The following is a 9,756-nucleotide window of genomic DNA, read 5'->3' as shown; positions in this document are numbered from 1 at the left end:
TGGCAACTTGGAGATGAAGGCAGTCTGTCACCAGGGATTGTGTTTATGACCTTGACGCGAACTCATGCAAGAGAAGGAAGTGGTCAGGTGGGCTCTCATCCTGAAATATCACCCCTCTGGCACTACTCACGTGCCTAGAACCCTTTGGCCCTGACTTGCCAATTCTCTTTCCCGTCAGGCCTGGACCTTATTACCCATTCTTCTAGTCCCTGGTGGTGGCCCTGTTCAATCCCAAATGCACAGCCTGGACTTGAGAAAGCTGCCACCCTGCTGCTCAGAGACCCTGCTGACTCACCCCAAACTCCAGGGCCATCCAGCATAGATGGAGCCCGAGTTCTCTGCTCTCTTGGACACTGAGATCAAACAGTACCTTTTTCATTCTCCATAGAAAACAAACTCATGACTGAGCTTGCCTCCCAAGTTTGGGCACTGCCTTTCTTTTCCTTGCTGGGCACTAGTGAGGTTGTGGCATCCCTGGTTGTTGAGACTGGGTGGGTGAAGACTATACTTTCAGGGATCATTTCTGTAGTTTGTTACTAGAGAAGTGTCTCTGAACGTGTAGAGCACCTGAAACACAAGAAGGAGGTGCTGTGTTCTCTCCTGAGTGTGAAGCCGGCTCTTGGTGTTGCTTTTGTAACTGCCAGTAGCCATTGAGGATCATTCTTTTCTTCCTTTAGTGGCATATGAGAGAGAGAATACAGTCTGAGTGGCTTTCGTTAAAAAAAAACCAAAAACAAAAAAACTGGGTGAGTGGTTGTGGGCCTCCTGGCGGTTCCCATAACCAGTCTCCTCCCATCCATCCCTGAGGCTGGACACTGAGCAAGATAACACAAGACCACCCAGTCCCAGGCTTCTCCTTCCTGAGGCCCATCACAAAGGTATGCCGAAGCTTTACCTTTCTGAGGCTACGTGGACAAGTACAGGCACCTGTGCAGTCACCGGAGGACCGAGGCCAGGGAGGAGCCGCCCAGCCAGGGTTCTCATGGAGGAGGCCAGGCCCGTGCTATGGGTGGTGCCCCCTGGGAACGAGGGACCCTGTGATGGTGGTGGTGGCAATTGCCTGGGTCCCCATGTGGTTCTGTGGGGAGTGGCAGAAGCAGAAAACGGGATATCCAGCACTCCTGTTTGCAGGATTCCTGTGATTACACCTGGTGTGTGTAGCTGTCTTACTCACAGTTCAAAACTGGCCTTTTTAATATGCATATTATAGCTATACACTGTTAAAAAAATCAAGTATGTCATTTGATTTCCTCAGATCCTGACTTCTGCTCCTGATAATAAGCAACAGATGCCACTTACTCGAAACTTTTTCCATTGCTCTGCCGAGATTCTGGGAGGAAAAGCTTGTCATCGCAATGCTTCTGGTCTTTTGTCATGTGTCTTTCTCCTCTGCCCAGGGTACACTTCCTCCCCTTCTTCATCTGGCTAGTACGTTATCCTTCAAAACACTAATCATCCATCACTTCTGCAAGGAAGCCTTTCCCTACACCCCCAGGTCTGGATGAGACGCTCCCGTGAAAGCCATGCCTGCCTCCACCACGACACTTAACCCACTGCGTTGAAACTGGCTGCCCGCTCATCTGAATTCCCAATAACTCTGTGCTGTCTTTAAGAGAGGAACTATGTCTTTTACCTTTATGTTTCTATGCCTGGTGCCCAGTAGATATGCAGAAGATGTTTGTTGAATGAGTGAATGAGAGTTATTGACTTCTTGGCATCGAACTATTCCAGACCCCAGTGATCTCAAATCCATCATCATATTCTGCACAAACTGATTGAATATCGATCACTTGCCATTGCCTCAAGTTTTAAGAAAAGACCTTTTGAAAATATGATGTGCGGCTGTAAAACAACAACCCTGATTCTACAAGCCACACATAAATACCAATCTCATTATTTTATAATCATCCTTCGCAAGTGACTAAGAACATTTGAAATGATTGAGTTACAATCAAACTCGAGCACATGCTTCAAGAATCCTAACTTTGTTTGCTAGTATAAAACTAACAGTTCCAATTGAAAACGTTGGAAAGAAACAGGCTAGCTTGGAGAAGATTTGCAAATAGTATTTGATTTCATTTCTGTTGAAACTTTACCTGGTTTGTTCCTATGTCCTAATCTTCCAATTCTATTTCTCAGTGCAATCTATACCTGCGTCCTTGGAGACTCTTATTGTTGACATAAACCTGCGGCACACAGAAGACTCTATGCAATTTATTCAATTCCACAGAAGTTCATTGAATACTTATTACTTGCATTGTGCCATTATTGAGATAGGTCCTGGTGTTGGCGTATTTGTACACAATCTCTTTTTGTCTCCTGTTCCTTCATTTCTTGATTCAACAAATATTGTAAGGCTTTCATGTAAGTTCATAAGGCGCTGCTCTAAATGCCACGGGAGGAAAGAAAAGATCAATATGTTCCTGACTTCAGAATGGTTATAATTTAGTTAGGGAGATAAGATACACAGGCTGACCATGTTTTACCTCAACACTGAAGTTTAATAGCAACGTGAGCCAACAATATAAGAATCATCCAATGAAGGACTCCCATCCTCCCTGACCCTCCCTGCCTCTTGGGGTCACCTTCTCAGCAAGGCAGGCTGTGCTAGAAAGAGAGGTGGTAAACACAGGTTAGTGTTTGAATGCAGGGGCAAGTTATTAGCTTCAGTTGTGTCTACTATGCATAGAATTATTAGGAAGAGGAAGTGTGGAAAAGCATGTAGAAGTAAGTGGTCGTACAAAACTCTCAATTCCCCTTCTTCTTCTTGGTCTCAAGCCTTGTAGAGGAGTGCCTCCCTCTATGTCCCTTCTGGAGAGGAAATGCCCTCAGTGGACGTCGAGGGTAACGGCCACAGGCCAGCAGAGCAACTCTGACAGTCGCTTATAAAGTAGGCAGAGAAGCAGCACCGGTCACTGCTGGACTCTGTGAGGAAGTCTGGAAGGACTTTTCCTTTTGTCCTGTAATTGGGACTGAGCACAGAAAACACGAGGAACTAAGTACAGCCCATGCTAAAGAAAGTCCATAACAATCTGGTTGCCAGCTGTCCCTGCCCTGGGTTTACGAAGCAGCCCAGCACCAGCTCCAATACAATCAACCACCGACCCCCTTCCCAGGAAGAGAGCACTGCAGGGTGAGAGGGGTCACCGATTCTTATCTGCAGTGTGGTGCTGTTAGCAGAATATTCCCACTCTTCTGTTTGGGAGAGGGAAGGGTGGGACATTCACCCCCGCCAAGCCTAATTGGGGGGAGAGAGATTTCAAGAGACCCTGGGAGAGATGGGGGATGTCCGTAACAAGAGGAGAAAGGCATCTTGCTGCCCCACTGAGCTGTCATTGTCCACCCTGGAGCTGCTATGAGAGTGAATGGGGTGTGTGAAGGAGTCCGTGGGGGGATCTGAAGGTGAGGCTTGTGCTCAACCGTAGAAATTAGTGCCACTTCATTTCAAGAGTGGGAAGAGGAGTGAGTAGACCTGGGAAGGAAAGGATGAAGGCAAACTCACACTCCCAGAGGCCTCTGTGAGGTGTGGAGGAAACGGAGCAGGACCACAGAGTTTCCCACGGTTCCCAGGAAGGGGCAGGAAGTTAGAGGAGGGGTCAGATGCAGTGTGGCCCTGGTGGCTGCTGGGTGACTCCAGCCAGGCAACGCCTTACTTACTGAAGGCATGGATACCTTGTGGGGCCGGGAGTCATGACTGCCTCTTTGAGATAGTCCTAGAGACAGAGGAGCTGGGATGAAACTGAACAGCACCCCGAGAAAATCGCTTCCGTTGTCTATACAGGAAACTACCATATAAAACCAGACCAAAGCAGAATGAGGTCTGACAGCCTCCCTATCATGGTTCCTACTCTCCCACCCGTGAAGCCAGCTTTGAGGGGGAGGGCGATGGAGATGTTTCAGGGTGACACCAGCCCAGCACCCTGATGCTCGCTCAGATTTGCGTTGGACAAAAGGGCAAGAAGTGCGATTTAAAGTGCCTTTGACGTGTGCACCTGAAGCTGAAGCTGAATAATACTGAATGCCAACTATAATTTTATATATATATGGTCATATATATATATATATGTATATGGTCACGGGATATGGAGTACAGCATAAGGAATAGAGTCAGTGGAACTGTAACAGCTCTATGTGATGTCAGAGGGGTAGTAGATTGGGGGAGAGGGGTTATCACAATGAGGGGTGTAAATGTCTAACTATTACATTGTTTTGTACACCTGAAACTAATAAAAAAAAAAAAAGAATAAAGTGCCTTTGAGATAAGCCTGAAACTGGACTGGACCTTTAAAATGTGATTGCAAGTTATAAAATATGCCCACAAAGTCACTGAAGGAGAAGGAAGGGAATTTGATGCAGCACAGTTAGACGTAGTAATGGGAACAGAGGCAATGATTTCGTATTTCTACCACTGCTGAGAGTCTTGAACAAACTCCAGACCCTCTCAGGAATGCACATGAGCAGAGCTGCTCGTCTTCAGGGAATGAGGAGACATGGGAGGGGGCTCATGGGTGGGGACAGTGCTGGCTGATGAACCGGACGCCCCTCCACTGCCACGCCGTCCCCTGGTCTTCTCAGAATGCGTCTCTCCACAACTCCAGCAGGAATAAGAACTTTCAGTTTAGGAGGTGAGGGCTTAGAGCAAATGAAATGAAGCTGAGTGTAAAAGGCTGCCTGCATAATGTTTGCAGCCAGAATCCTGTGCTCTTTTGGTTAAATTTTCAGCCTCAGCTTCTCCACCTATAAAATGGGGATGATTTAAAAAAAACACACCTGCCTTTGAAGGTTCTTTGGAAAGAAAATGAGTTTGTGTTTATTAGCACTTAAAGTAGTGTCTTGCATGTGGTAAGTTTTATATGTATGTGCCAGGGGTGTCAAAAAAATGTATACACATTTTAAAAGATGTTATCTGTGCTGAAGCAGTAGTTTGCTGTAATCAGAAGTGTCTGGATGCTGATGGTAACCACTTTGAGCACCTCTTGTAATTGCAGGAGTCAAACATGACTTGTATTCATCTTTTGTTACCGGTATATATTAAGTATTACAACTTTAATACCCTTTTCCTTTCTTAAAATGTGTATACATTTTTTGGGCACCCTCTGTATATTTAAATAAATATTAATATAAAGTAATGGGATATTTCTTGCCTGTCTTACTTTATAAAGTAAAAGTTATGCCTGCAATCTTCCATTTCCACTTTGGCATGTAAGGAGCTTAGAAGTCACCACTGCAGCCTAGCAACAAATAAAAAGCTAAACAAACTGGAAATTAACAACTCTTCTTAGATCTGTCAGAGAAGTGAGGTTGCAGGGCAAACCGCTGTCCCCAAAATTGGAGAGACAGGCAGATTCAAAGAATCACAACTTACCAGAGCAGGAACGCACAAGCAGCAACTCCTGCAGTAAGTCAGGTGACATGTACTTAGTAAATAGCAGAGGTTTGTTTTGCACCCCAGCTCTCTCCACATAGCATGTTTTATTCATGCAATGAACATTTATTATGTACTTAAGTGCCAAGGTCTTTGATACAAAATAAATTATGATGGTTATGCTCTTACCTTACTTGCGTGGTTGGTGACCTTGATGTCTATCTGGGGAAATCCTGGAGAGGCTGTGTTTAGAAATGTAATTCTCTGATAAACAAGACAAGCAAGTGAAGCTACTGGCCACATGCTCCCACCACTCTTACCACTGAGGTTGGCCTGGTTCCCAGGGCTGCGAATGCACAGCTGATGTCCTGGTACGAGAGTCTTCTTCCTTCCTTGTCTCATCTAACTTAAAGGGCATGGCTGTAGTGGAGAAAAGGAGCATCTGCTCTGAAGGAGCCAAGATAACCTTGAAGGGAATAAATGAACATGCATATTGATGGAGCAGTTTGAGTACCTATTGATTCCTGGTAGCCGGTGCCTGGATTCTTGGCTCATGTAATACGTGGTAAGGGTTACTTATAAATAAAGCTACAGAATACTTTTTTTTTTTAACCCAATAAACCGTTGGGAGATTTTGTTATTTTTGTTGTATACTCAACTGATGGAGAATACAACGTGGCCTATGGCTCAGTGGCTATTGAGTTACAGGTTTGATTAACACAGCTCAAAACCTCTAGGTGGCTACAGAGACCATCCTGAGCAGAGAGCAAACACGATTCTCAATCAGGGAATTGAGAATGCAAAGAGGAAGTCTACTAAGGGGGATGCCAATTGGAAAGGAACCATGTTGATTTTTCTGCTGAAAGGAGGAGGATGCAATTCTGGAAGTTTCTACCTCACTTTAAACTGGATCAAATGCAAAAGCCAGGGGCAAGATTGAATATGATGGGCCCTGGGATTCTGCTGCTATTTGTAGTCAATCATGCACAATTGTTAAGTCACTTATATTTATTTAATGCCTGGTGCTCTCAAAATAACCTTCCAAGATCTTCCTTCTTATTTTTTCCATCACTGTTGTGTCATGAAGGAAACAGAAAAGTCATATTCTTGGCTATGCATGAGAACAGAGAGTCCATTGGTGGATTCCAGGGGACTGGACACCTAGTAATATTGCAATTGGAACATCCATTTATCCATCGTCCATCCATCCATCCATCCATCCATCCATCCATCCTTCTGTTCATCTGTCTAGTCATCCAATATATATTAGCTCAATGCTGGGCATTATGTTTATGTCTGAATTTACATAGATAAACATAGCACAGGTTTCTGGCTCAGCAACTCACAGTCTTGAAGGGAAGAGAGCTGTGCAAGAAAATGTAGACATCTTCATCATCAGAATTTAATCTTTAAAAAAATAGTTGGATTGCTTATTTCCAGATAGGGAAACCTATACTCTATTGCTTTAAATTGGAAAAATAACAATGTGTCCCCATTCCATCCAAAACCCCCAACCAATTTCTCCAGGAATCTCTCAAAACGCTTGTAAACACCTATAAACCTATAGCTATACACTGAAGATTTCTGGTTTAATATAAATCATCTTAAACAGCAATCATCTAATTTTTTAGCACTTAATGAACTCCTGATGGTTTTGTGCAGTGTCCGATGATGCTGGAGAGCATTGGGTATGAATCAGATTTTACTTCTATATGTAGAACATGCTCTTCTGTAAGAACATACCCTCAGCATAAGCCATTCTGATGGCGGTCATCGGTCCACTGACCATGGTATTTCTCTAGATTTAAAGGATATCATGCCATGTCCAGTGAAGCTTTCCAGAACCAACACCTTAAAATTTTGTCTGCATTTTCTCATGCATAGGAAAAACAGTGTGCACAGTAGATGCGGGTGTGTGCATGGTCAAATGTGGGTCCTTTGTGTGTTTACCTCTCTCAATACACTCTGCCACTTGTAATGTATGGACTTTTCCAGGCAGTTTACATTTCTGTGCTTTCTCTGCTACATCTTTGGTGACATTTTCACGTAAGATTGTGGGATATATGAGAGTAATAATGTGCAATGCAGAACAATAGAAGCTTGTGTGTGATAAGGTCCTTTTGGGAGAACAGCTGAAATATACTCCCTCTTGCCTGTGTTTGCATGCAACCTAAATATGCAAATTTATTATGATGGGTTTCTGATTTGGATAGAAACTGTTGGGTGAACATTTTTGCAAGTCATTACAGGAAATGTTTATATGACAAGTCCCCAGATAACGAGGGAACCTACGATTTCAAGAGCGGTGGATATAAGGTCATGGTATAAGATGGTAGAAGAGGAGAGTGATGAACTGTACCTGGGAAGGTCAGGGACGGTTACCCAGAAGGGAAGCAGGACCAGAGAGAGCTGCAGGATGATGGTTCAGCAGACAGGTCAGGTAGAGGGGCCGAGTGGAGGTCATTTCAGGCAGAGAGAGAAACGTGTGCAAAGCCAGAGAGGCCCAAAACAACCCCGTCCTATTGTGTTCTGGGAACTGAAATATCTCTGTACTGAAGTGTGAGGAGTAAGGAAGATGAGACCGGAGCAAGAGGCCTCAGCCTGAAAGGAAGAGCCTTTATTCTGGAAGACAAGGACCGTAACTGAAAGCCTTTAAGCAAGAGAGTGTTAGCATCGCACTGAAAGTTTAGAAAAAATACTCTAGAGACAAAACAGAGACAGGATGTGAGGACAGAGACCTGGAGCCAGAGATGACGAGGACCTGAGCAAGGGCAGTTGCAGTGACGATCACAGAGGTTGGGATGGACTGCAGAAAGGCCTGAGAGCAGGAATTGATAGGAGTGAGTGATCTCTGTGAAAGAGAGGGCAGTCCTTTTTATCTCAGTGTCATAGATTAGGAAATGAAGATCAGGGGTTGTGTCTTTTTCATTTAGTGTCTCCCAAATCTAACACAGTTCCTGGCAGACACCCAATACATGGTAAATGGATAAATTCTATTGTTCAGACAACACAACTTCAGCTGAGTGAATGAGTCAAGTAATGAATCAGTGAATAAGTTGATAAATGAAATGACTATCTCCTTGGTAGGGTCTGATGGTCTCTCATAGCATTCTGGCTTCTCTTTTTAATTTCTACACTGTCCCCAGCACATGGAGAACAGAGGTCCCACTTGAAACATTGCAATATCCTCCTAACTGATCCTGCAGCCTCTGTTCTCTTGCCTAAAGTCTCAAAGCGTAATCACCTGACTTTTAGTCCAGGATTTTTTTGACCTTAGCTGAGCTTCAGCCGCTCAACTTTTTTCCATCATTTCTCTGTTCCCGATGGAAATAATGATCCTATTCACCCACCTAATACAGATGTTGGACAGATTGATTAGTTAATGTGCAAAAATTGCTTTGAGGATGAAAAGTGCCGATTATTGTTATTATTATGTTGTCTAAGAGAAATTCTCTGCCTTTTAAAGTGTGCCGAAGAAGGGTCACTGATGTTTCATTTGAATGCTCTGCATCTCACAGGTGGAATATTTATTTACCAATAAAGAAAAATATCTCCACAGAGAAGAGCTTCTTGAAGCTTGTTCATCTGTTTTTAAAAGATGTGACAAAATGACCATCATGGATGTAACTGGGACAACTTGATTAAGATCAATGTCTAAGATTGTATCAACAAAGTGTTTGTCATCTTATCCAGAGGTACTGATGATAACACATGGCCTTGCCTTTTGTCAGCCCCAGGTCACCTCAAATGCTATTGATATCACCCTCAATCATATTCAGAGCATCCGAGATATGTATAATTATTTTCTTTCCAAAATACTTTGAACTTACAACATTTCATCTTGGCCAGGAGTGACTAATAGTTTCTCAGAGGCATCTGTTTTCATTTATTTGTTTCTATACTGAGGTAGTTTTTATGCATATGTCTCAGAAAGTTCAATATTGAATAACAACAAAAACAAAAATAAACAAGTGAACATTTTGATTTTTTTTTTTTTAGTTTGGGGCTTGACGTAAAATCAGGGAAAGTTGTAAGAAAAGTTTAAATTACATTTAAATAAACAGGAGGAAAAAAACGCTTAATTTGCAGTGTGTGAATGTAAGAATTGATGCTGGTGGTGTGATATTCCAAGTTTGATTTGCTGCAGTTTTCTTCAGCAACTTGGGCTTTTAGTGTGATTTATGCCTAAACTTTTAGAGTGAAATTTATGAACTGCATTAAGTGCTAAAGAAGAAGCATAAAAATCAGTAATCTGAGAGTCTAGAGCAGTTGAGTGCTGTGTACAAATAGGCTAAATGGACATAATAGGCTAATAGAAGCATCAGAGAAAAGCAAATGGCTTTCTGACATCAAGGAACCAGAGCTTTGGGAAATTCTTTAATTATTATCTA

The 9,756-nt window shown here is 43.2% G+C and overlaps 1 non-coding gene across 1 annotated transcript; it reads left to right on the top strand.

The window, feature by feature from the left end:
- The first annotated feature begins 498 nt into the window (after window positions 1-498).
- Window positions 499-711, top strand: LOC141570322 (small nucleolar RNA U3). Its single transcript, XR_012494320.2, has one exon. It is a non-coding gene; the product is annotated as a small nucleolar RNA U3 (small nucleolar RNA).
- Window positions 712-9,756: the final 9,045 nt, after the last annotated feature.

The sequence above is a fragment of the Rhinolophus sinicus genome, chromosome 1 (assembly GCF_057876585.1).
Source record: "Rhinolophus sinicus isolate RSI-liver-muscle chromosome 1, RSI-T2T, whole genome shotgun sequence".
Taxonomy (NCBI): Eukaryota; Metazoa; Chordata; class Mammalia; order Chiroptera; family Rhinolophidae; genus Rhinolophus; species Rhinolophus sinicus.
This window is presented reverse-complemented; position numbering and strand designations above follow the sequence as displayed.